We start from the raw sequence: 21,491 nt of genomic DNA, 5'->3' as shown, positions 1-21,491 counted from the left end.
ACAAGTGGGAATGCATCAAACTAAAAAGCTTCTGCATAGCTAAGGGAAACCATCAACAAAAGGAAAAGAAAATATTGTATAAAAGAAAATATTTGCAAATCATATATCTGATAAGGGGTTAATATCCAAAATATATAAAGAAGACCTACAACTCAATATCAAAAAAAGCCAAATCTGATTAAAAAATGGCATAGGATCTGAATAGACATTTTTTCCAAAGAAGGCATGTAGAGATGGTCAACATGCTCATGAAAAGGTCCTCAATATCACTAATCATCAGAGAAATGCAAATTGAAACTAGAAGGAACTATTACCTCACATTTGTTAGAATGGCTATTTTCAGGCTCGTTTTAAGTGGTTGGTATTTATTTATTTATTTATTTATTTATTTATTTATTTATTTATATTTGTCTAGTCTTTCTCTGTTCCTACTCCTATTTGTCATTGGTATTTCGATTTTCTCCACCAGGATCTCTGGGCCACAGTCCATACTAGATTTTATAAGGTAATTTTGGGGAAACTTATCTCAAGTCATAGTAAGGATATTGCAGATTCAGTCACTGAGTCAGCAGGTGGCTTGTTTAATTTTTGGCCATGAGGCTGTATCTAAGCCTTCCAATCTTTCTAAGGCTGTAGTTTGTTCAAATCTGGTATTTTAGGGAACACTCAGTCTTGTTTGCCTATATGCCAGCACAGAGCACCAAAGTAGCCTCTGGGTTCAAGCTTCACCTTGACTAGTTATGTGACATAAAAAACACCTGGTTTTATCTAACCCACAGGAACTAACCTCTACCTACCACCACTAGCAGGTTTGTGGCTTTAATCAGACTTACTGTTTTACTTCTCTCTTCTGTGGATATTTTTCTCTTATTTTTGAAAGTGGTTCTTTTTTTTTTCATTTTAAGTTCTACATTTTATTTGTAATTGCTATGTGTTTGAAAGAGAGAGTATACTTAAAAGTGTGAATCACCATGCTGTTGTGACTAGAAGACTAAAAAAAACTTCTAATGCCTATTTATCCCTTTCAATATTCAGTTAAGAGGTACTCCCGATTTAAGCTTCTTTAACACTCTCATTGTCTCTACAGCTTTTTAAAAAAAGATTAATCTGTATTCTGTCTTATGAAGTCTTTTCTGTTCTTATCTTGATATCAACTATTTTCATTACAATAATTTTTTTGTCATTTCTTATCTTCCCAACTGGATTATGAGTTTCTTAAGTGCAGGGATTATATTTTACTTTCTTTATTACTCTACAGCGCATAGAATAAAGCTTTGAATTGATGTTCTCTATGATTCTGTGCATTGATTATTCTACATAAAGAGCATGTGTTAATGAGTTCTACTTAGGGAAACCATTTGATCAGGACACAGTCTCTAGATGTGGGGAAATGAACTTTTTTTGGTGTTAGAGGTAAGGTACCCTGGCATTAACTTTCTTTGATCAAATCCTATTGATGAGGTGAATTTACATTGAATTCTGGAACCATGTGGCATTTGACCTGGGCTTTATGAGGCTTTTTTCCTGACCCCTCTATCAGTTAGATTGTGTTTGGCTGCTAGAAACTGAAACTCAAAACACAGTAGTTTGAAAAAGTAAGGGTTATTTTTCTCCCATAAGAAGTGGGAAATAAGGCCAGACATGTAAAATGAAGCCAGGGTTGATATGGCAGCTCAAAAGTACTGAGAGAGACTCACATTCTTCAATTGACCTCCTCCTCAACCTTGGTGGATGTATTCCTTCCAGACTGTGTTAAAGTGGCTGCCATATCTCCTGCCCTTGTTGATGCCTTTAAGATAGAAATGAGAAGGAAGCAAAAAGGACAAAAGGCCTATGTCAAGTTTCCTTTTTGATCAGGAGGGTAAAGCTTTCCAGAAGTGCCACCCAGAGACTTCTACTTAACATATCATTGGCCAGAACAGTCATAGTGAGTCTAAGGAGATGTTTATTTTTAGCTGGACACATAGCTACTGTATAAAAATAAAGAATTTTATTAGTATGAATGAAGGGGAAATCAACAGTATGTAGGCAAATTACAGTGTGTACAACCCCTAATGCTTGTTTTATAGATATGGACCCCCCCCCCCACCGCCGCCAACCAAGGGATTTTAAAGAGTTTTCCAGTGGATGGTAAGGAGGATAGATTGTAGGTGGGTGAGATAGTGGGCAGATAGACTAGTAAGCTACTGATGCAGGAATCTAAGTGAGAAGTTTGTGGCAATTATGGTTAAGGGGTGGAAGCAGAATTCAGATGATATTTAGGAATTAGAATGGATAGGATTTTGTGACAGTCCTAAAACTAGGAACAATTTTCTTTCACTGTTAGATTTTGATGAGTTAAAAAATTCAAAACCTCTTATTCTTCAGCATTAGGGAAGGATCTGCATTTACATATTTTATTTTATTTTATTTTATTTTAATTTTTTTTTTCAACGTTTATTTATTTTTGGGACAGAGAGAGACAGAGCATGAACGGGGGAGGGGCAGAGAGAGAGGGAGACACAGAATCGGAAACAGGCTCCAGGCTCTGAGCCATCAGCCCAGAGCCCGACGCGGGGCTCAAACTCACGGACCGCGAGATCGTGACCTGGCTGAAGTCAGACGCTTAACCGACTGCGCCACCCAGGCGCCCCTGCGTTTACATATTTTAAATAGGGGTAGAGGGAATTGGTACAAGCCAGCCTGAAATTTCAGGCATCAATAAACCAAAAAGTTGTCTGGCATTTTAAAATAGGAGATGCTATATAAGGGCTTCAAATGTTGTAAAAATTGAGCTGAAAACATTGTGAGAACAATCTTCCTTTTTAGGAATTTGGAGTCAAAGCAGCACATATTGACTAATTTGAAAAGAACTGAAATGCTATTATAAAATTCACAATCAGTTTTATGTAATAACACTGTTCTTGTTTGGACCAAGTCACTCATCCTGACTCTATATTGGGAATAATGATGGGTGTCATGTCATCTTTTGGCTAAATCAGTAAGAAAAGCTTGAATTTCTAGGTTTAAGAAAGCAGTGGGTTACCTGCTGAAGGCTACTGCTACTGAGCTGTCATTTGAAATGCCAGCACATCTCTCAGCTATAGGTCAATGGGAAGTCTCACATTTTCTTTTGACCATAGAACAAAGCAGCAAATATTAACATGCTTGGGAATGATTATAAGAGCTGAATACTATGAGTTTGACTATTTCAAGAAGATAAAAGACTGGTAGTCTTAGGGTGTGGATTATATTTCCCCAAATCTTTTTCATTTACAAGGTATGGTCTAAGACAATGGAAATACAGAGTTAAATTCAACATTAAAGTGCTACATGACAAGATTGCAACTGGTATGAAAAATGAAACCTTAGGAAAATGGAAGATTAGAAGGGGTTTATAGGCCAAGGAGAGGAAGCAAGTTTGATTGAATTTATGTACTAGCTACATGACCCTGAATTTCTGGAGGTTTCCACATATAGTCATTAGTCATGGTAAAAGAAACAGATCATCTGGATGTTTGGCTTATAGTTTTACACCTCACTAGATATTATTGTGTGTTCTTACTGGAACACATATGGAATTTCAGCCATGATGGAAGCTTTTTTTTTTTTAATGGTAAAGTAAAAGCAAAATGAGAGCTTTGTAATTTATTCTTCAAACATTTTGGAGCTTATGGTAAAGATTTTTACATTACAATGATGTCTATAGAAAAAAAAATCAATTCACTTAGTTTCTTAAAAGAAATCTTTTAATGATATAGGTCAAAATAAAAATGTGACTTTCTTAGGTATACACTGTTCATCCTGGTATTTGGCTTCAGTTGTGCACATAATATCTTTTCTGCTATGATTGGCATCATTCTACCTTGTTAGAATTCATGGAGCTATAGAATGGGAATGTAGTCTTCTATGGTCTGAATATTTGTGTGCCCCCAAAATTCATGAAGTGAAGTCCTAATCCCCCAAAGGTGATGGCATTAAGAGGTGAGGTCTTTGGGACATGCTTAGGTCATCAGGGTGGGGCCTTCATAAATGGGACTAGCATTCTTATAAAAGACACCCCACAGGATTCCCTAGCTCCTTCTACCATGTGAGAACAGTGAGAAAGGGCTGTTTATGAACCAGGGAGAGGACCCTCACAAGAACTTGACCATGCTAGTGCCTTGGATTTCCCAGTTTCTAGAATAGAAATAAATTTCTATTGTTTATAAGCTACCCAGACTGTGGTATTTTACAGCATCCTGAACAGGCAAAGAGTTTGAATGACAAACCTAGCGCAGTGTATATTATTATTTTTCTTCCCAGAAAGTAACATTCCAAAGATGATGGTTTCACTTGATGAATGGATATACAAAGCAAAATCATTATGCCCCTAAATGTAAATAATTTTCTAAGATATACTTCAAAATTTTAAAGTCAAATGGTAAATACAGCTGTCATGTGTGTGATTCTTTAGAGATAAAACTTTTCTATAAACATTAGTAATTGCAATGTTTTGCTGAGAAAGTTGTGTTAACTTGTGACTCTAATTATTGAAAGCATTAATTACCTTACATAATTCTGTGACCTAGAAGCTAGGGCAGAGTATAATTTTGATTGTCAGTACAGTATAATTCTTTGAGTTGGTCTATTTCTAATGGGGAAAATGACTTAAATGATGCGATTTTTAATTTGTATTTATTTATTTTTATTTTTTTAGGAGAAGGAAGTTTCTTAATGGTTGTTTAGAACAATTTACTGACTTGAAACTGAAACTCAGAGCATTTGACTTATCCATGGCTTGAACATCTTTTTAGTTTGCCAGGTCTATAGGATTCTACAAAGAATAAAGTATTGCATATAAAGAACATAATTGGGAATAATTTTTAAGTGTTCTGATATGTGTGGTGATGGCATCTCTATTAAAAATTATTGTTTTTATCTCTTCACCATCTCTTTTCTCTTTCTTATAAAGAAGCCATTTCATGTGGGTGCAGGCTGTGGGGGGGGGTGGTTGACCTCTCTGCAGGGGGCCAGAGCACATTGGCTTGGCCACTGGGAGTTCTGGATTCTTCAGGCCACATGATGAGTTGAAGAATGGGTACAAGAGAGCCCTCCCAGGCTTGTTGCTAGAGCTACATGAATGCAATACTCTCTGTCCTGTGAAATTGCTAGTTTTGAGCCTAAAACTGCTAATGATCATCTGAAGAGAATGAAGCCAAAACTGAAAGACTGTGTCTTGATGACATTTGAGTGTTTGGATTCCACTGTGCCTGAGGTCAGGTGTTCCTCCAGATGCCTTTCTAATTATGTGAACCAGTAAATTCTTTCTTTATGTTGAAGTTAGTTGGAATTGGTCTCTAGTACTTACAACCGAATCTTGAGTTATATAGTGTCCAGGGAACACAGGAATCTCAAGCATTTCTGTGCACCAACAATGTTCAAATGAATAACACATATTGATTATCTAACAAGAAGGAAGAAAGAAGCAGGCCAGGACGTTGGGGTCTGGGCTGCTACCTTGCACAATCCAGAGCCACTATTTATGTAGAAGACAAGGTGAATGGCACCCCTGTAGTTGTATAGCAGCTCAATTGGGAATTGTTAGGGTAAAAAAGAGTGTACCATTAAAAAATCCACTGTTTTCACTCAGAGAATTTTTATCAGTTTCATCAATTCTGTGGTGAATTATTGTACCAGAAGATACATTAAGGCAAGGTGGGGAACCCTTGTGTTTCGAAGTAGGTGGAGCAAAGGTGGTGTAGGGCAGAGGTGAAGAACAGGTTCTGTGTGGGCTGACTTCCTGGCCCTCCATCCTGGCTCTTCCCATCCCAGCACTGTGGGCACATACTTCATGGCTCAATCTTTTGTTCTGTGAAACAGAGGTGATGGTGGTATCTATTCATAGCTAAGTGAAGCACTGAGAGCAGTGCTAAGCACATGGTGGTGTGCAATGAATGTTAGCTATATTTTTTTAAAGTTTATTTATTGTTTTTAGAGAGACAGAGATAGCATAAGTGGGGGAGGGGAAGAGAAAGAGAGAGAGAGAGAGAGAGAGAGAGAGAGAGAGAGAGGATCGCAATCAGGCTCCGTGCAGTGTGCAGCGCCTGATGTGGGGCTTGAAACCATGAAACCGTGAAATCACGACCTGAGCTGAAATCAAGAGTTGGACGCTTAACTGACTGAGCCACCCAGGTGCCTGTTAACTATTTTATGTTTTTATTTTTTTTTAACAGGTAGATGGAGGGCCACTTCTGTTTCATATTAACTGAGTGCCCTGAGAAAGTTGGCCAGAACACAGACTTAGGCAGGGAACTTTTAGGGATCTGAATTTCATAATCCTTATCCTTAGAAGTTAAGTTCCCTTTAAATTACTGAGATTCTAGTCACTCTCCATCTCTAGACTAACCCACATGCATCCATGAACTCTTGATACTTGTGTGGAATCCCTTTTGTTGTGAATGATTAAGGAGAAGCTAGAGCCTGACCATTGATAAAGAGGGGTTAATATCTTAGAAACTAGTCTGAAGAAACAGCTGCTGACTAATAGACCCACTCATATAACACTTGCCTGCTGGGAGTCTTCAGTCCAGTTAAGGAGCCAAGATGTAAAATGCATGGAGAGCTAAATGATATTGCAGAGCTCACTACAGAACAGACTGAAGGAGAATGCCAGCAAGGAGCTGAGAGTCACTGTAGATGGGCTGAGCTGCAGTGAGTGCCAGTGGGAGGATGGGGGGGTGCGTCAGAGAGAGGTGAGATCACCCTTAGACAGGGAGGCAAGGCAGGCTAGAAGGAATCAGTCACTTTAGGTCTTTTGTAAACATTTAAGAGCCTGGGCAGGTGCAAGAAGTATTTATCATTTGAATTAAAGAATGTATTTAAGAGGATGAACCTGACATCATTTTGAGGCTGGCTGGTCAATACAGAGAGGTAAAATCCTTAAAAAATTTGGCCTCCGTTTTGTGAGCTCCGCAGTGTGTCTCTGAATTCACTCTGTGGGTCTAGATTTGGCATTTTCAGACCGGTCTCCTCTCTGGTGGAAATGAGGGAAACATTTCTGAGACATCTTTTGCCCCAAAAGAAATTTCTGTGAGAAAAGCACATGAGAACTACTTGATAGCTTATTGCTCTTGAATTATTAACCAGTATCTGGGGTCCTAAGCTGCCAGTGCGCTGATTATTCTCCTTCAGGAGAGTTCTGGCTTTCAGTATAACATTGTTAGCCAAAGCAGGAAGACTGTAAATGGAAGGAATTGAACGTTGTTCCTTCTGCACACAACCTTTTCTGGTATCCTGACAATTGTAAATAAGCGTCTGTTAAAAGATGGTGATAGTCTGCCTGCATTTTGCTTCTTAATTAGTTTTCTTGCTGAGGGGAAAGTAATTTATTATATATCATGTATTAAGGAATTGATTTCACATTATCCAAAGCTGAAGTCTAAAATTATTCACTTCAAATATTTGTGTCTTCTTTTTTCCTCCAAAATTCTGGTTAGAAGTAGTATATTTATGTTTTCTTATTGGCTTAAAATGGTAATTGAAGTACAAAAGGCACAGACTTGAGCTATTTGTAATTCTACAGTCTGGCTGCTGGTATTTAATATAGCAGCCTGCAACTTCACGTGTCTCTTTAGGCCCTGTGTCAGACTGTGGCCAACTACTTTGTGATGAGTGTGGTTGATTTATACATCTCACACCATTTGGAGGTCCAAAATAAACTAGAGGAGTGTGCTCAAATCCTATTTTGCTGAGAACCAGGACAACCATAGGACAACTAAAATTGATAGAAGGATCAAGATGGCTTTAATAGTCAAGCACTACATTTTTATGGCTGGCATCAAGATTGTCTTAAGTATTATTTCTGTGGTAGAGCCCCTCACTAAAGAATGTGGTGAAAACCTCAAGACAAGGTTTTCCTGGCTATGTGTGGTGTGTGCTGTGCAACCTTCCTCACAACTCTGTAGCATAGACCACCCATTCAGACTGTATGTTACCATATATGGAAGACAAAGGAACAAAAATTGTACAAAAGGCACACCCTCCACCCCCGCTGCACTTGGGGCTCAGCCTGTTGTGTCTTAGTCCACAGAGCCTGTGCTGGCACAAATAAAGCTGCTTCCTGGAAAGAAAGCCTCCGTGTTCCGACTCTCTATGTGTGACTCACCACTACATGACTATAACCAAGTTGTGTAGGACAATATTCCTGTCCTCAGAAAAGTGATGATTTGGTTAAAGACCTAACACTCACCTATGTCAGAACTTAAGGAACAGACAAGGGCAGGTTATGGCAAACATGGAGTCATCACCATATCTGTTGAGTAACTCCCCTGGGCAGCACTTGTAGTGCTGTAGACACAAAGGAGGCAGTCTTCATCCTCAAAGTGTTTATAAGTAATGTCTTAGGAAGTATATGAAAATGTAAATTACTATATGGGGTACCAGTACTTAATCCCTACTGAGCAGGACAGCCTAGCAGCTACCAGAATTCGAAGGGGAGAGATATTACTCTGACCTAGTACAATTGGTCAAGGTTTCATTGAAAACGTGGCATAGGAACTTGATTATTGAGGTGAGAGTGTAATTTGGAATTAGAATTACAATGAGGCACAGAGAACATAGTCCCCAGAGAATGACAGGAGGGAGATCCCTGAAGCTGGATTAGAATTCAGAGGCACTAGCATCAACCCCTTTTCTGTGGGTTTCCCCTTTTAGGACAATGGCTAACAAACTGTGATACAGACTAACATGGCTGGTAGTACTTGGTGAGGCAGATGAAATCCAATGGATTCTAGATAGTACCAGATGATGGGTGTTATTTGATTTTTCTCCAAGAAGCCTCTGTTAGTGACTGAGTTGGTCATGTGTGGTCTTTTCTGAAAAATGAAGATTAGGCTGCTTTCAAAATGTCTTAGCAGTCATAGAGTTGGGCAGGTAAACTTCTGACGTGGTTTGTGGAGGATTTTAATACTCAATGTCATGTAAAAGGAACCCCTGTCAGGCAGCACCTTTGTTTCTCAAGCAACAAACAGGGGCCAATTCATTGGTCTGTTTGGAAATAATTACTCAATGAGAATAAGAACCTTACCTGACGTCACAGTGTCTGCCAAAAGCAGGGGAAAATGCCCCAGTGGGAGGAGAAGCGGGTTCCGGTGAAACAATGTTGCTCTGACAGGAAATCCATCATTTGAATTTAGGCGATGCTGCCACAGCATAACAGCCTGTAACCTGGTGACTGGATGGAGCCAATTGCAGAGTCCTCAGTGATTGGGCAACGCACCCCTCAGCAATTGGGCAAGGCCCCAAATCTGCAGTGACTTGAAGATGCCAACAAGAGCCGTTCAGGCCTTAGGTTCTGCAAGTCTGAAGACCATCTAATCCTCAGTGCCTCAAGCCCACTTTCAAAAAAACAAAACAAAACAAAACAAAACAAAACAAAACAAAAAAACCCTGAGGCTATTTAAATGCCCTCTTTCTGATTTAAACGTATTTTTTTTCACTAGAGATGGTAGTGCTGTCAGAATGATTCTCCAGCTAGTAGATTCTCGGGGCAGGATCTATGTTCCTGCATGTGAGCTACTACTAGGGAAACATGAGGACTTCAAAACTTTGAAAAAATTAAATAATTGCTATAATCAATAGGCATATTTATATATTAAGATTGGAATTCTTTTGGTAATTCAAAAGTTAAGTTGTGCTGACAAATTTTCTTTGTATGTAAAAAGCCTGAAAAGTCAAAAGGAGAAAAAAAATTCTCTCTCCATCTCTCTTCCACTCTCAGCTTGGGGAAGAGAGGGAAAGAGGAGAGAGAGGGGAAGGGAGGTGGAAAGAGAGAAAGAATTTGAATCTCAGTCTTCAAAACATCAAAAGGTAAATGTTATTATAACTTGAGGCTGTAAGTGGGGTCTGAGGCTTCACTAAAAAAAAAAAACCAACCAAACCAAACAAACAAAAGACAAAACCACAAAACCAAACGCACGTGTGCGCGCACACACACACACGCATGCACACACACATGTAGAATTGAAATGTCTCATGTTCTGCCTTTTCCATGGCAAAGTGAAGAGGATCTGTTACCTGCATTATTCTGACTCCATTTTTGCTCTTGTAATCCAGCTTCTGTTCCCTCTGGTTTCTTGATTGAACTTTTCAAGGTTTTCGGTGGCTTCCTTTTCTGCCTTTCTGCAGCCTCATTCTTCCTAATGTCTCTTGGCATTTTACCACTACCTTCATCCTGAAGCGCTGTCTTCCCCTCACTGCTGGGGTACCGCATAGTCTTGTTATATTTCCAGCTATTCCACCATCCTTGTGAGCCATGTCCCTTCTAGCGTCCTCTAATTTGTGAGGAGTGAGTGAGGTGATGTTTGTAAAGATACTTAGTACAGTATATAGCTATCCAAATGAAAAGTTTTACTAACTTGGTAACAGTCTAACATTTATCTTTTTGTCTTCTCTCAACAAAAATCAATCCGTTTTTCAACTACTTATTCCCTTTGGATATCTTGCTTTTCCTCACTTCACACTGAAATGACCACATCCTCCTCACGCTGGCCCTTCGTTCCACTATTATTGCATATATTTACTCAACTTGGACAGAGGGTCCAGGAGGATGGTGACTATGGTGTGTGAGTCACAACTGGTCTCAGCTTCTATCAGTGAGGAGAGGAGTTGACATTCCACTAAGAGACCTTCTGCCAACAAGCATAAGGTCCTGTTAGAAGGATGGAGTAACCAATAGCCTTGGTCTCTGACCACCAATAGGCCTCCTAAAATTACTCCTTTTTGGGTTAATTTACCTGTTCATCTTTGTTTCCTCAACCCTTCCAATAATTTTGTAATCAGTTCAGTGTATTCACTCCCTGTGCTGAAAATACCTGGCATTGTTTCTGTTTTGCTAATACCCTTTGTCTTTCAGCTCTCCTCAGGACATGCAAGACCCTTTTCCTATAGCATGTTTCTTTGCTCATCACCATAATCTAAATTTTGTCTCCTGAATTCAACACTAGTTAGAAATTTGACAAAGCCTTCATGTGGGGATATACATTGTGTGGGTGGTGGTGGTGGTGTGGTAATACTTTTCATTTTAGCAGTTTGTTATAGTCCTTTTGAAGAATATAAAAACATAAGTAATATTTTTTACTTTGATGCAGACTTTTAAGTATAATGTGACTTTGGGTTGTGTCTGGAGAGAAAGCATGCATGAAGTTTTAGCATGAAATCTTAATAATAACCAAGAATGCCTGGTACAGTCCCTTGTGCTCTAGAATTTTATGACTATCTCAGGCCCCAGGGAGCCAGGTAAGATAAAGATTGTGTAGGCACCAAGGCCTTCAAGTAGGTGAGTTGGGGCTAATATCCGTGCTGCTTTGTGCTCTACACTGTGGATTCTCTATAAGTTGATTTAATATGAATTTATATAAATCTATTCTTGTCATACTTACAGTAACCACAGCTGGGATAAAAGTTAATTTAACTTCATTTCATTCAAAATGATTTGAAGAGAGAGGGGCTTTTCTATCATATCCAGGTGCCATATGGGCTGTGGCAAGGTAGAGTGCTTCTTCTTTCAGAAACCAAGGTGAGCCAAACTCCTTGATGGAAAGTCATTAATGACTTCCAGGAAACATCCCCAATCTATTCTAATTGTTCAGTAACTCCTGAGGGACAAACGGATGATTGTTCTTTGGCAGAGTCTGAATCTGAGCCTCAGTGCTTAAAATGCATGGAATCCAATTCTAATTGAGAAGAATTCCAACTCCCCACCTTGATTTAAGCTCCCCTTACTTTTTTATTAACAACTATACTGAAATGGAAATTAATGCTTAATTCAATCAAGTTTGTCCAAATTGTTAAATGATTCTAAATTGACCCGAGTTCCAGCTTTTTTTGTTCAGATCTAATTGGATTGGAACATGTCATAGCATGCTTTTCTTGACATTTTAGTTGCTGATAAATGTACAATAAACTCTGTTTAATTCTAAGCTAAGATATTTTTAAAGATGCATCTGTACCTTATCTTTGGATGACATTTCTACAACAGCAAAAGTGACCAAGGCATGTGAAACTAAAGGGAAGCCCCATGAAATAACAATACATTAAAAAATAAAGAGCCCTGAACTCATGGCATATTAAATGAGATTATAAAAGTGAAGTGTTTAGCATAGTGTCTGTTGTACAACATATGCTCAGTTAAGGCCAGGGGCTGATACAGAAGTTTTACCAGCAAGGAGGAATGAACATAGAAAAATAGCTAGTCAATGTTAATTGATAGATCTAGGAGATTAGGTATTAAAAAGTTATTTTTTTATGAAATAAATATTACATTGTTTCCACCTTCCTCCATGGCTTGCCCAAATCATTTCACTCTTGATGTCTTGAGACAACACTTAGAAGGATTCTAGGTTGATAAGGCACCTGGGTGGCTTAGTCAGTTGAGTGACTGACTTGATTTCAGTTCAGGTCATAATCCCAGGGTTGTGGGATTCAGCCCCTGTGTTACTTAAGATTTTCTCTTTCCTAGTCATGTGCTATCTCTTAAAAAAAAAAAACACAGAAGAAGAATTCCAGATTGCATAGCATACAGGTAACCTGTGAGCTTCAGTTATTTATTCTTAATCTATAAGGCAATAATCATATCTTTGTGACTAGTGATTGTGCCTTTTGTGCCAATAGTCCGAACAACTGTGGGTGGGTCATATGACTATTTCTGTATCTAATGGACTATATGATTTCGACCTGAATATACAGGAAAGGCATCTCAGGAAATGTCAAATTCGAATTAGTGTTTTTTAAGTCATGGCTGACCACAACTGAAACAATCTGAACAACTGAGATCCAGAAGTACAAAAAGTTTTTTAAATTCTTGAGGGAGAGTGACTTTTGTATGACTTCTGTTTATTTAGCTCTAAGATAACAACATAAAACTATGTTGATGAAGACTAGGGCTTAAATTAATTGCTTTTTCCTAGATACTTTATCATAAAGAAGAATTTTTGCTTAATTTTCAAGAATTATTCCCAGACTTAAACCTACTTAGAAAATAGAAAGAATTTTTCAGTCATTTTTTTTCAGACTTAGAGCTTCACAGTTAGAATAAAAGCCAACTTAACCTTACTTAATTGAAATTGATTTCTTTTTTTGTTTTATTTTGGTTTTGGTAGTTTGGAAAACGTTTTGTCTACTATGTCTATAGAATATTAAGAATGATCTAAAGCTTTTGGCAGTATATTTTTTCCCTACTGAGGGTGGTGATAGAAACTTAAGAAGAATTCACCTAATTCAAGGTTTGAATATATGGTACCTTCTGTAATTGTCAGTTGACAGAATCATACATGTTTACATATTTATTTTTTTTTAATCACCAGAATCCAAAAAGATAATGCTATAGGCCAGGGTTTATCTCGTAAAAAGAAAAAGTGAGAAGGCATCTATCTAACTTTTTGGATTTAATAGGCATTGTAGAAATACCATAGCCAGGTAGACTGACATAGACATAGCTGACAGCCATGCTATCGGGATGAAATTATGATTTATAACTATGAAAGAATATTTTTGTGATAGCTGAATATAGGAATTTTTGTGTAAATCATATATAGCAATATTTTGCAGTATAGGAAACATAGACAAAACTACCATTCTTTTCATTTATTTATTTTTATTTTTTTTAATTTTTTAAAATTTTTATTCATTTTTGAGACACAGAGAGAGAGAATGAGCACAAGTGAGGAAGATGCTGACAGAGAGAGAGGGAGACACAGAATCTGAAGTAGGTTCCAGGCTCTAAGCTGTCAGCACAGAGCCTGACACGGGGCTCGAACCCACAGACTGTGAGATCATGACCTGAGCCAAAGTTGGCTGCTTAATGGACTGAGCCACCCAGGCGTCCCCTACAATTCTTTTTAAAGGTCAAGAAAACGCTTACAATTCCAACTCTCAGTTGGAAAGGGAAAATACACAAATTGTTCGCAACAGGAAATTTCAACTCATAAACTTCTGGTATTGGAGAAATAAGATTCAAAAAGCCAACAAGAGCACTATAGAAAAGAAAACTCAGGCCAATATCCCTGATGAACATAGATGCAAAAATCTTTAACAAAATACTACCAAACTAAATTCAACAGCATATTAAAATGATCATACACCATAATCAAGTGGGATTTATCTCTGAGATGCAAGGATTATTCAATATATGCAGAACAATAAATATGATATATCACATTAATAGAATGAAGAATAAAAGTCATATGATAATTTAAATAGATGTAGTAAAAGCATTTGTCAAAATTCAACATGCATCTATGATAAAAACTCTCAACAAATTAGGTATAGAAGGAATGTACTTTATCATAGTACTTTATCATAATAAAGGCCATATATGACAGGCCCACAGCTAATAACTACTTAACAGTGAAAGCTGAAAGCTTTTCCTTTAAGATCAGGAACAAAGCAAGAATGCTGAAATCTTGCCACTTTTATTCAACATAATACTGGAAGTCCTGGCCAGAGGAATGAGGAAAAAAAAAAGACATCCAAATTAGAAAGGAAGAAGTAAAATGTAAAGTAAAATGTACCTGCAGATATGATTGTGTATATAGAAAACCCTAGTGATTCCATCAAACTATTGGAATTAATCAACAAAATTTAATAAAATTGCAGAATATAAAATCAACATACAAATATAGTTTCATTTATATAAAATGACAACAAACTATCTAAAAGATGAGTAGAGATACAATATTTAGGAAATAGTTTAACCAAGAAGGTGAAAGACCCATGCATTGAAAACTGCAAGAAATTGATGAAAGAAATTGAAGAAGACATAAATAAATGAAAAAATGTCCCATGTTCATGGACTGGATGAATTAATATTAAAATATCTATAGTGACCATTTAATACATCCTTATCAAAATTCCAATGTTATTTTTCATAGAAATAGAAAAAAATTCTAAAAATCACAGGGAATCACAAAAGATCATGATAGTCAAAGAGATCTTGAGAAAAAAGAACAAAGCTAATTTCAAATTATATTACCAAGCTATAGTGCTCAGAATTGTAATCAAAACAGTATGGCACTAGCAGAAAAACAGACACATGGACCAGTTGAACAAAATAGAGAGCCCAGAAATAAACCCACACATATACAGGCAACTAATCTTCAACAAAGGTGTTGAGAATATTCAATGGGGAAAATGTTCTCTTCAATAAATGATGTTGGAAAAATTGGATATTTACATGCCAAAGAATGAATTAGACACAAACTATGTGTATACGCTATATAAAAAAACTCAAAATGGATTAAAGACTTAAATGTAAGACATGAAACCATAAAAATTTTAGAGGAAAACATAGGTAAAAAGTTCCTTGACGTTGGTGTTGGCAATAATTTTTTTGATATAACATGGAAAGCACAGGAACAAAAGCAAAAGTAACCAAGTGGGACTGTACCAAAATAAAAAGTTTCTGCACAGTACAGGAAAAAAATCAATAAAATCGATGTACAGAATGGAAGAAAATATTTGCAAACCATATATCTGATAGGGGGCTAATATCTAAAATATATAAGAAACTCATATGAGTCAATAGCAAAAACAAACAACAAACAAACAAAACCTCAACATCAAAACAAACAACAACAAAGAACAGTTAAAAAATGGGCAAAGGAGCTGAAAAGACGTTTTTCCAAAGAAGACATGTAAATGGTCAAAAAGTGTTTAAAAAAGTGTTCAACATCACTAATTTTTAGGGAAATGCAAATCAAAACCACAGTGAGAAAAAACCATATAGCTGTGCGAATGGCTATTATTAAGAAGTCAAAAAATAACAAGGGTTGGCAAAGAAGTAGATAAACGGAACCCTTGTGCACTATTGGTAGGATTACTATTTATTGTACATAAATGGAATGTATGTATTCCATAAATGGAATACTATTTAGCCATAAAAAGAAGGAAGTCCTGACATTTTTGGCAACACTGATAAATGTAGAGGACATTATGCTAAATGAATGAAATAAGTTAGACATGGAAAGACAAATACTGTATGATCTCACTTTTATGTGGAATCTAAAAATGTCAAACTCATAGAAACAAAGAGCAGAATGGTGGTTGCCAGAAACTGAGGGTGAAAGAAATGAAGGGATATTAGTCAGAGTACAAATTTTCAGTTATAAGATGAATAGGTTCTGGCAATCTAATGAACACCATGATGCCTACAGTTAATAACACTGTATTGTTATACTTGAAATTTGCTTTGAGTAGATCTTAAATGTTCTTACCACAGACACAAAAAGGGTAAATATGAAAAGTTTAATTAACTTGACTGGGGTGTCATTTCACTATATGTGTGTATCAAAATATCAGATTGTACACATTAAATATGTACAAAGATTAATGTGTCAATCAGACCTCAATAAAGCTGAGAAAAATCAATAAAAGGAAAGAAACAAAATAGAAATGTATCCTATTTTCTGCCCTTAATGGTGAAGTTTTCATTCTATTGCCAAAATTTCAATTCGGGAACTTGCTAGGTAAGAAAAAAATTCTATGAAATATTAATGTTTCCATCTTGAAAGTCTTATAATTTGCTCCCCTCAACTTTGTGGCTAAGAAGCAAAGATCAAAGCTTTGTTAGGATTAACAAAATGCATTTATACCAAGAATGAAATATTACTCTGGAAAGGTAATATGAGTGAAAACACTTTGGATGAAAAATATTAAACAAAAATTATAGAGATTTGCTGTTATTTAAAAAAAACTTGGGTCTTTTACTATGAGAATTATGTTTCTTTTTCTTTTTTCTTTTTTCTTTCTTTTTTCTTTCTCTTTTTCTTTTTGTTTATTTTTGAGAGAGAAGGCATGAGTTGGAGAGGCACAGAAAAAGAGGGAGGGGAGAGAGAGTATTCCAAGCAGGCTCTGCGTTGTCAGCGCAGAGTCCAATGTGGGGCTCAATCTCATGACCTATGAGATCATGACCTGAGTGGAGATCAAGAGTCAGATGCTTAACCCACTGAACCACCCAGGTGCCTTGTTGTTATAGCTGTTCCCACCCCCCACAATGATTTAATGGCTTTATCTTTACTCTCTGTCACTAAGTTTGAAAATTTATGTAAGTACATTTTTCTCTAATATTCACACCATGAATGAAATAGTAACTACTTATTTCATCCTTATAAGAAGACAAATGTAGAATGAGATAATTCTTCCTTATTAAGCACCCCATTGTCTAGTTGGCTTTGATGAAATTTTAATTCTGGATACAGACGATTATTATTTAATTACCTTTACATCATGTAATTATATGACAATATTTTTGACACTTGCTTTTAGTTTTATGACCATTTTATAAACAGTGACTTAGAACTGGTTTTAGGTTTCATTGGCCAAAATTTTTACTTTATCTTTTCTATTTTGGGGGTAATTATTTTTCCTATAACTTTCACTACAAATTTCCCAATCTTGACTTACTTAATTGTATCTATTTTTTTTATTATATCTTTCAGTGATTTCCTCTTTCAGAGTGTAGGTACTACTTTCCCAAACTCCATGTGTATGTGTGTGTGTGTGTGTGTGTGTGTGTGTGTGTGTGTGTGAGAGAGAGAGAGAGAGAGAGAGAGAGAGGCATTGCATTTATGTTTTCCTTGCATTTGAATAATAATTTGAATGACTATATGTTTCTTGGATCCATTATCTTGTGGTATTTAGAGTTGCAGAGAAGTCTGAAGCAACTTTTATGGGCATTTTGTTTTGTTTTGTTTTTTGCTAAGTAAGCTGCTCTTCTGCTTGGATACTTGTAAGTTTGGTTGTGTATCTTTTTGAATGACCCAAATAAATCTTTGCATCAGCTCCTTTGCATCACAATGATCTTGTGCAGTAGATTTCAGGGAAGTAAATTTTTGGTCTTGTATTTCCTTCAGCATTGTCACTTCTTTCTTCAGTGCTGACTGATCACTTAGTCCTCCAATCCCCTGTCTGTCCTTGTGAAGCTCCTACCACTACTTTCATGCCTTAGCAGGATAATGAAGGCCAATTTTTCCTTACTGCTGACTTATTTTTTTTCAAAATGTTTATTTATTTATTTTGAGGGCACGAGCAGTGAAGGAGCAGAGAGAGAGAAAGACAGAGGATCTGAACTGACAGCAGAGAGCCCAATGTGGGGCTTAAACCCACGAACGTTGAGATCATGACCTGAGCTGAAGTTGGACATTTAACCGACTGAGTACCCAGGTGCCCCTTTACTGCTGATTTCTTAATTCCTCACAAGACTATCTTATAGATTTTTTCCACTAAAACTTGAAGGCTAACTAGAGGATATCATAAAATAGTAAAAAACTCTTACAGAGGATTCCATACAGGCTAAGGGAAGACAATAAAACAAAGATAAATATTTTGTTGGAGTTCTTTGCTTCCTGATTCCTGCTTTTCTGCCTTGGGTTTCACCTAGCTCTTTCACTTCCCTGAGAGAGTCCTTCCTTCAATTATTCAGTATCCCTTGCCACATTATTAAGAACATCCCATCCCCAAGCATCAGCAGATAATTTTTAATTGAGGTACAATCTGCAACAATAAACAAATCTTAGGTGTACATCTCCATTAAATTTTCCCTGGGCGCCTCATTTCCCACAGGACATTTCAGGGGACCTACTAATCCACAGCCACAGATTTCCCAGAGCATGACCTAGAAATTCTGGCTAACACACAGGACTTAGCACAGTAGACCTTGGTAGGTTTGGGCTTCTGAGTCAAGCAAAATAATCCAGAGTGCACTTTGTACCACACTGGTCAGTCTCCCCAGTGTCTCTATCAGTGTCATGTGAGGATGAGCTTCCTTCATCTTCACTGGGATTTTTGGTCCATGAGTAACACTTGGGCAGCACACAACCCTTTGCAAAGACAAACGATGATTTGCAGAGAGGGAGGTCTTCTAAAATCTTTTAAAATGAACTCAGGTAATTATTTTCCTAAAGGCCAACATGTACAGGGTTTCCCTGCTCCTTGTGAAGATTGTGTTTCACACTGTCAGGATCCTATTCTTACCCTCCTGCCCTCCAGAGCCCCCTGTACATAGAAGCAGTGCCCTGATGGTGCCTTCCAAATCTGACCACTGTCTGCTCTGGCCATGACCACTAGATATCTGAGAATGATTTTTTATTCATTTAAGGACAGTTCAAACTGTGGGCCTGGATCCCTCTCTCCCTCTCCATCTCTCTAAGTGTAATGGGAATAGATGCCTTTATTTCTTTTCTTGCATGGAACACGACCCAGAGGCATGGCAAGAGCAGTCCCCAGGTTGCACCTGGAGGAATTAAACAGCTCACAGAATCTGTCCGGGGTTATACTCATCTTTCGTGCTTCAAGCTGCTTGTTGTGAACTACAGATGTGCATATTCAGGCCTTTCTTTAGTCTAGGGATTTCTTCCCCTCAACTCTTTAAGTATTTCCTCTGTTTTGTGCTGGTTTCCCCTTCTGCAGTATTGTTCATTGCACTGAATTTTTTGTCTTCATGTTTTTGGCTGTCTGTCATTGACCCTAGCCTGATTTCTTTTGGGGGGAATTGTACTTCTCTCACTGGATACATTCTGAGGGACTATTTATCTGGGAGTTCTGCCCTCCTCTAGCTAAGGAATGTGAGTCCTTCCCTGTGGAATTTGAATTTTGAACAGAGTGATGAAAAGACCAACCAGGGCTGGAGTTCATTTTCTTCAGTGATTGTCAGGATGAGACTTTGGAGCAGTCCCTGTCCACCTGACCTGGGCAAGCATTCTGCTTCTGTCCAGCCTAGATCTCTAGCCTTGCCTGGACGACACAGTGAGTTTCTGGATTTTGAGTTAACCAGAGCTGCTTCTCAACAACTTAAGAAACCAAAGAAATGTATTTAGTACATGTGTGCATAGAATGCATCTCTTTGAGCTGTCTTTCTTATTTATTTTATTTTCATGGCTTTATCTTTCTTTCATTGAGTTTGCCTCGCACTTCAATAATTTTTTAGCAGATTTCAAAGTTTTTGTAGATTGCTGTCATGTGTTCATCACAATTTAGTTCCAGCTTATTTCCTTCAGTTTCATTTTCAGCCCTTGCCCTTCCCCACTCCATGTTCCAGCCACAGTAAATGGATTTTCTTCTGACTTTGTCATTCTTACCCTAACATTCCTGCTAGTGCATGGGACATTTCCTCAGCCTAAAATATTCTACAAAATTTTGCTCAAATACCATCTCCTCTTGGAAACGTGTCCTAGATCCCAAAACTCCATTTTTTTTAATGCTTCCTCTATTGGGATCCCTTAGCACTTGCTCTTTTTTTTTTTTTTTTTGATCTGTTATTTGATTGGAATTATTTGCATCATATCTGTCTTTTCCAATAGACTGGGAGCTTCTTGAAGATAGAGTCCATGCTTTACTTATCTCTGTATGTTCAGTATCTAGCATAAGCCCAGCATGTTTTATCTCTTCAGCAAATATTTATTGAATGACTGAAGGAACAAATGAAAGTTACTCACAGAATGCCCATCCCTGGAGTAAAAGGTAGACTCATCAGGAGTTCTTAGCCTGCTGTTGCACATTGAGCGCACTTGTTTAGGTGTGTGACTCTTCTTTGCAGGAATTATGCTACAAGAGTAATATTGATATGTTACCTTTGGATGATTGTTGATTCTGGACATCTTACTTCTGACATTAAAACATATGTTTTCCTTCGGACTGGTCAAATACAAGAAACCATTCATTCACGTATCCATCCCAGCCATATTTATTAAGTGGCTGCAATGTGCATAGTTTGTCACTACGTAAAACACAGAGATGAATCTGATACGATACAACCCTCAAGGGAGACCCAGTAGATTGGCTTAATGTCACGATAACTATGAATCAGGTATAAAGTATCACAAAGGATATTTGCCTGAGGCCCTTGAGCAGAGACTTGGTGCACAGTCAATGCTTCAATATCAGGAGATGAGAAGGAGGCAATTTTGAAATACTCATTTAAAAGAGGTAACTTTTCTTTTTTTTGTAAATAATGAAGTGTATATTTCTGGTATTATAAAAGGCCCATTTGGAGACTTTTTAATTCATAATTTGAACTGATTGTGAATTTCACTTGGAAGTCTTTTATGTTGGAAGCTTTAAAATAGTCTTTAAGGGACTCTTTGGATATAAAAACGCTATTACAAAGTCCAAGGAGGTTTAGTTGTCTTAACATTTTCACCAAGTTTTCACAATGAAAGAGACAAATTTATTCAAGCATTTTGAGTTTTTGTCACCTGCCTGACAAAAATTGATGGCCCTTTGTTTCCTCTGAATTGACTTAAAGCTCACACAAAATTGGGTGAAAAGTGATTAGGAAGAGCTGAAGCTACTGTTCCCAGGGGCCGGGTAGTTGTGTTGCAGAGGAGGCTTACGCTGAACTCGTGTCTGCATACGGGGATCTCTCACTGAAGGGATGTTAAGGCCTGCCTCCCACAGCTACCAGGCAGGAAGATTCTGATCCCAGGAGAACCTGCAGCCATGAAGAAGATCACACAGACCCACAACCTCAGTGAGAAGCA

The sequence above is a fragment of the Puma concolor genome, chromosome B4, assembly GCF_028749965.1.
Source record: "Puma concolor isolate L17-30 chromosome B4, mPumCon1.1.hap2, whole genome shotgun sequence".
In the NCBI taxonomy this organism is placed as follows: domain Eukaryota; kingdom Metazoa; phylum Chordata; class Mammalia; order Carnivora; family Felidae; genus Puma; species Puma concolor.
This window is presented reverse-complemented; position numbering follows the sequence as displayed.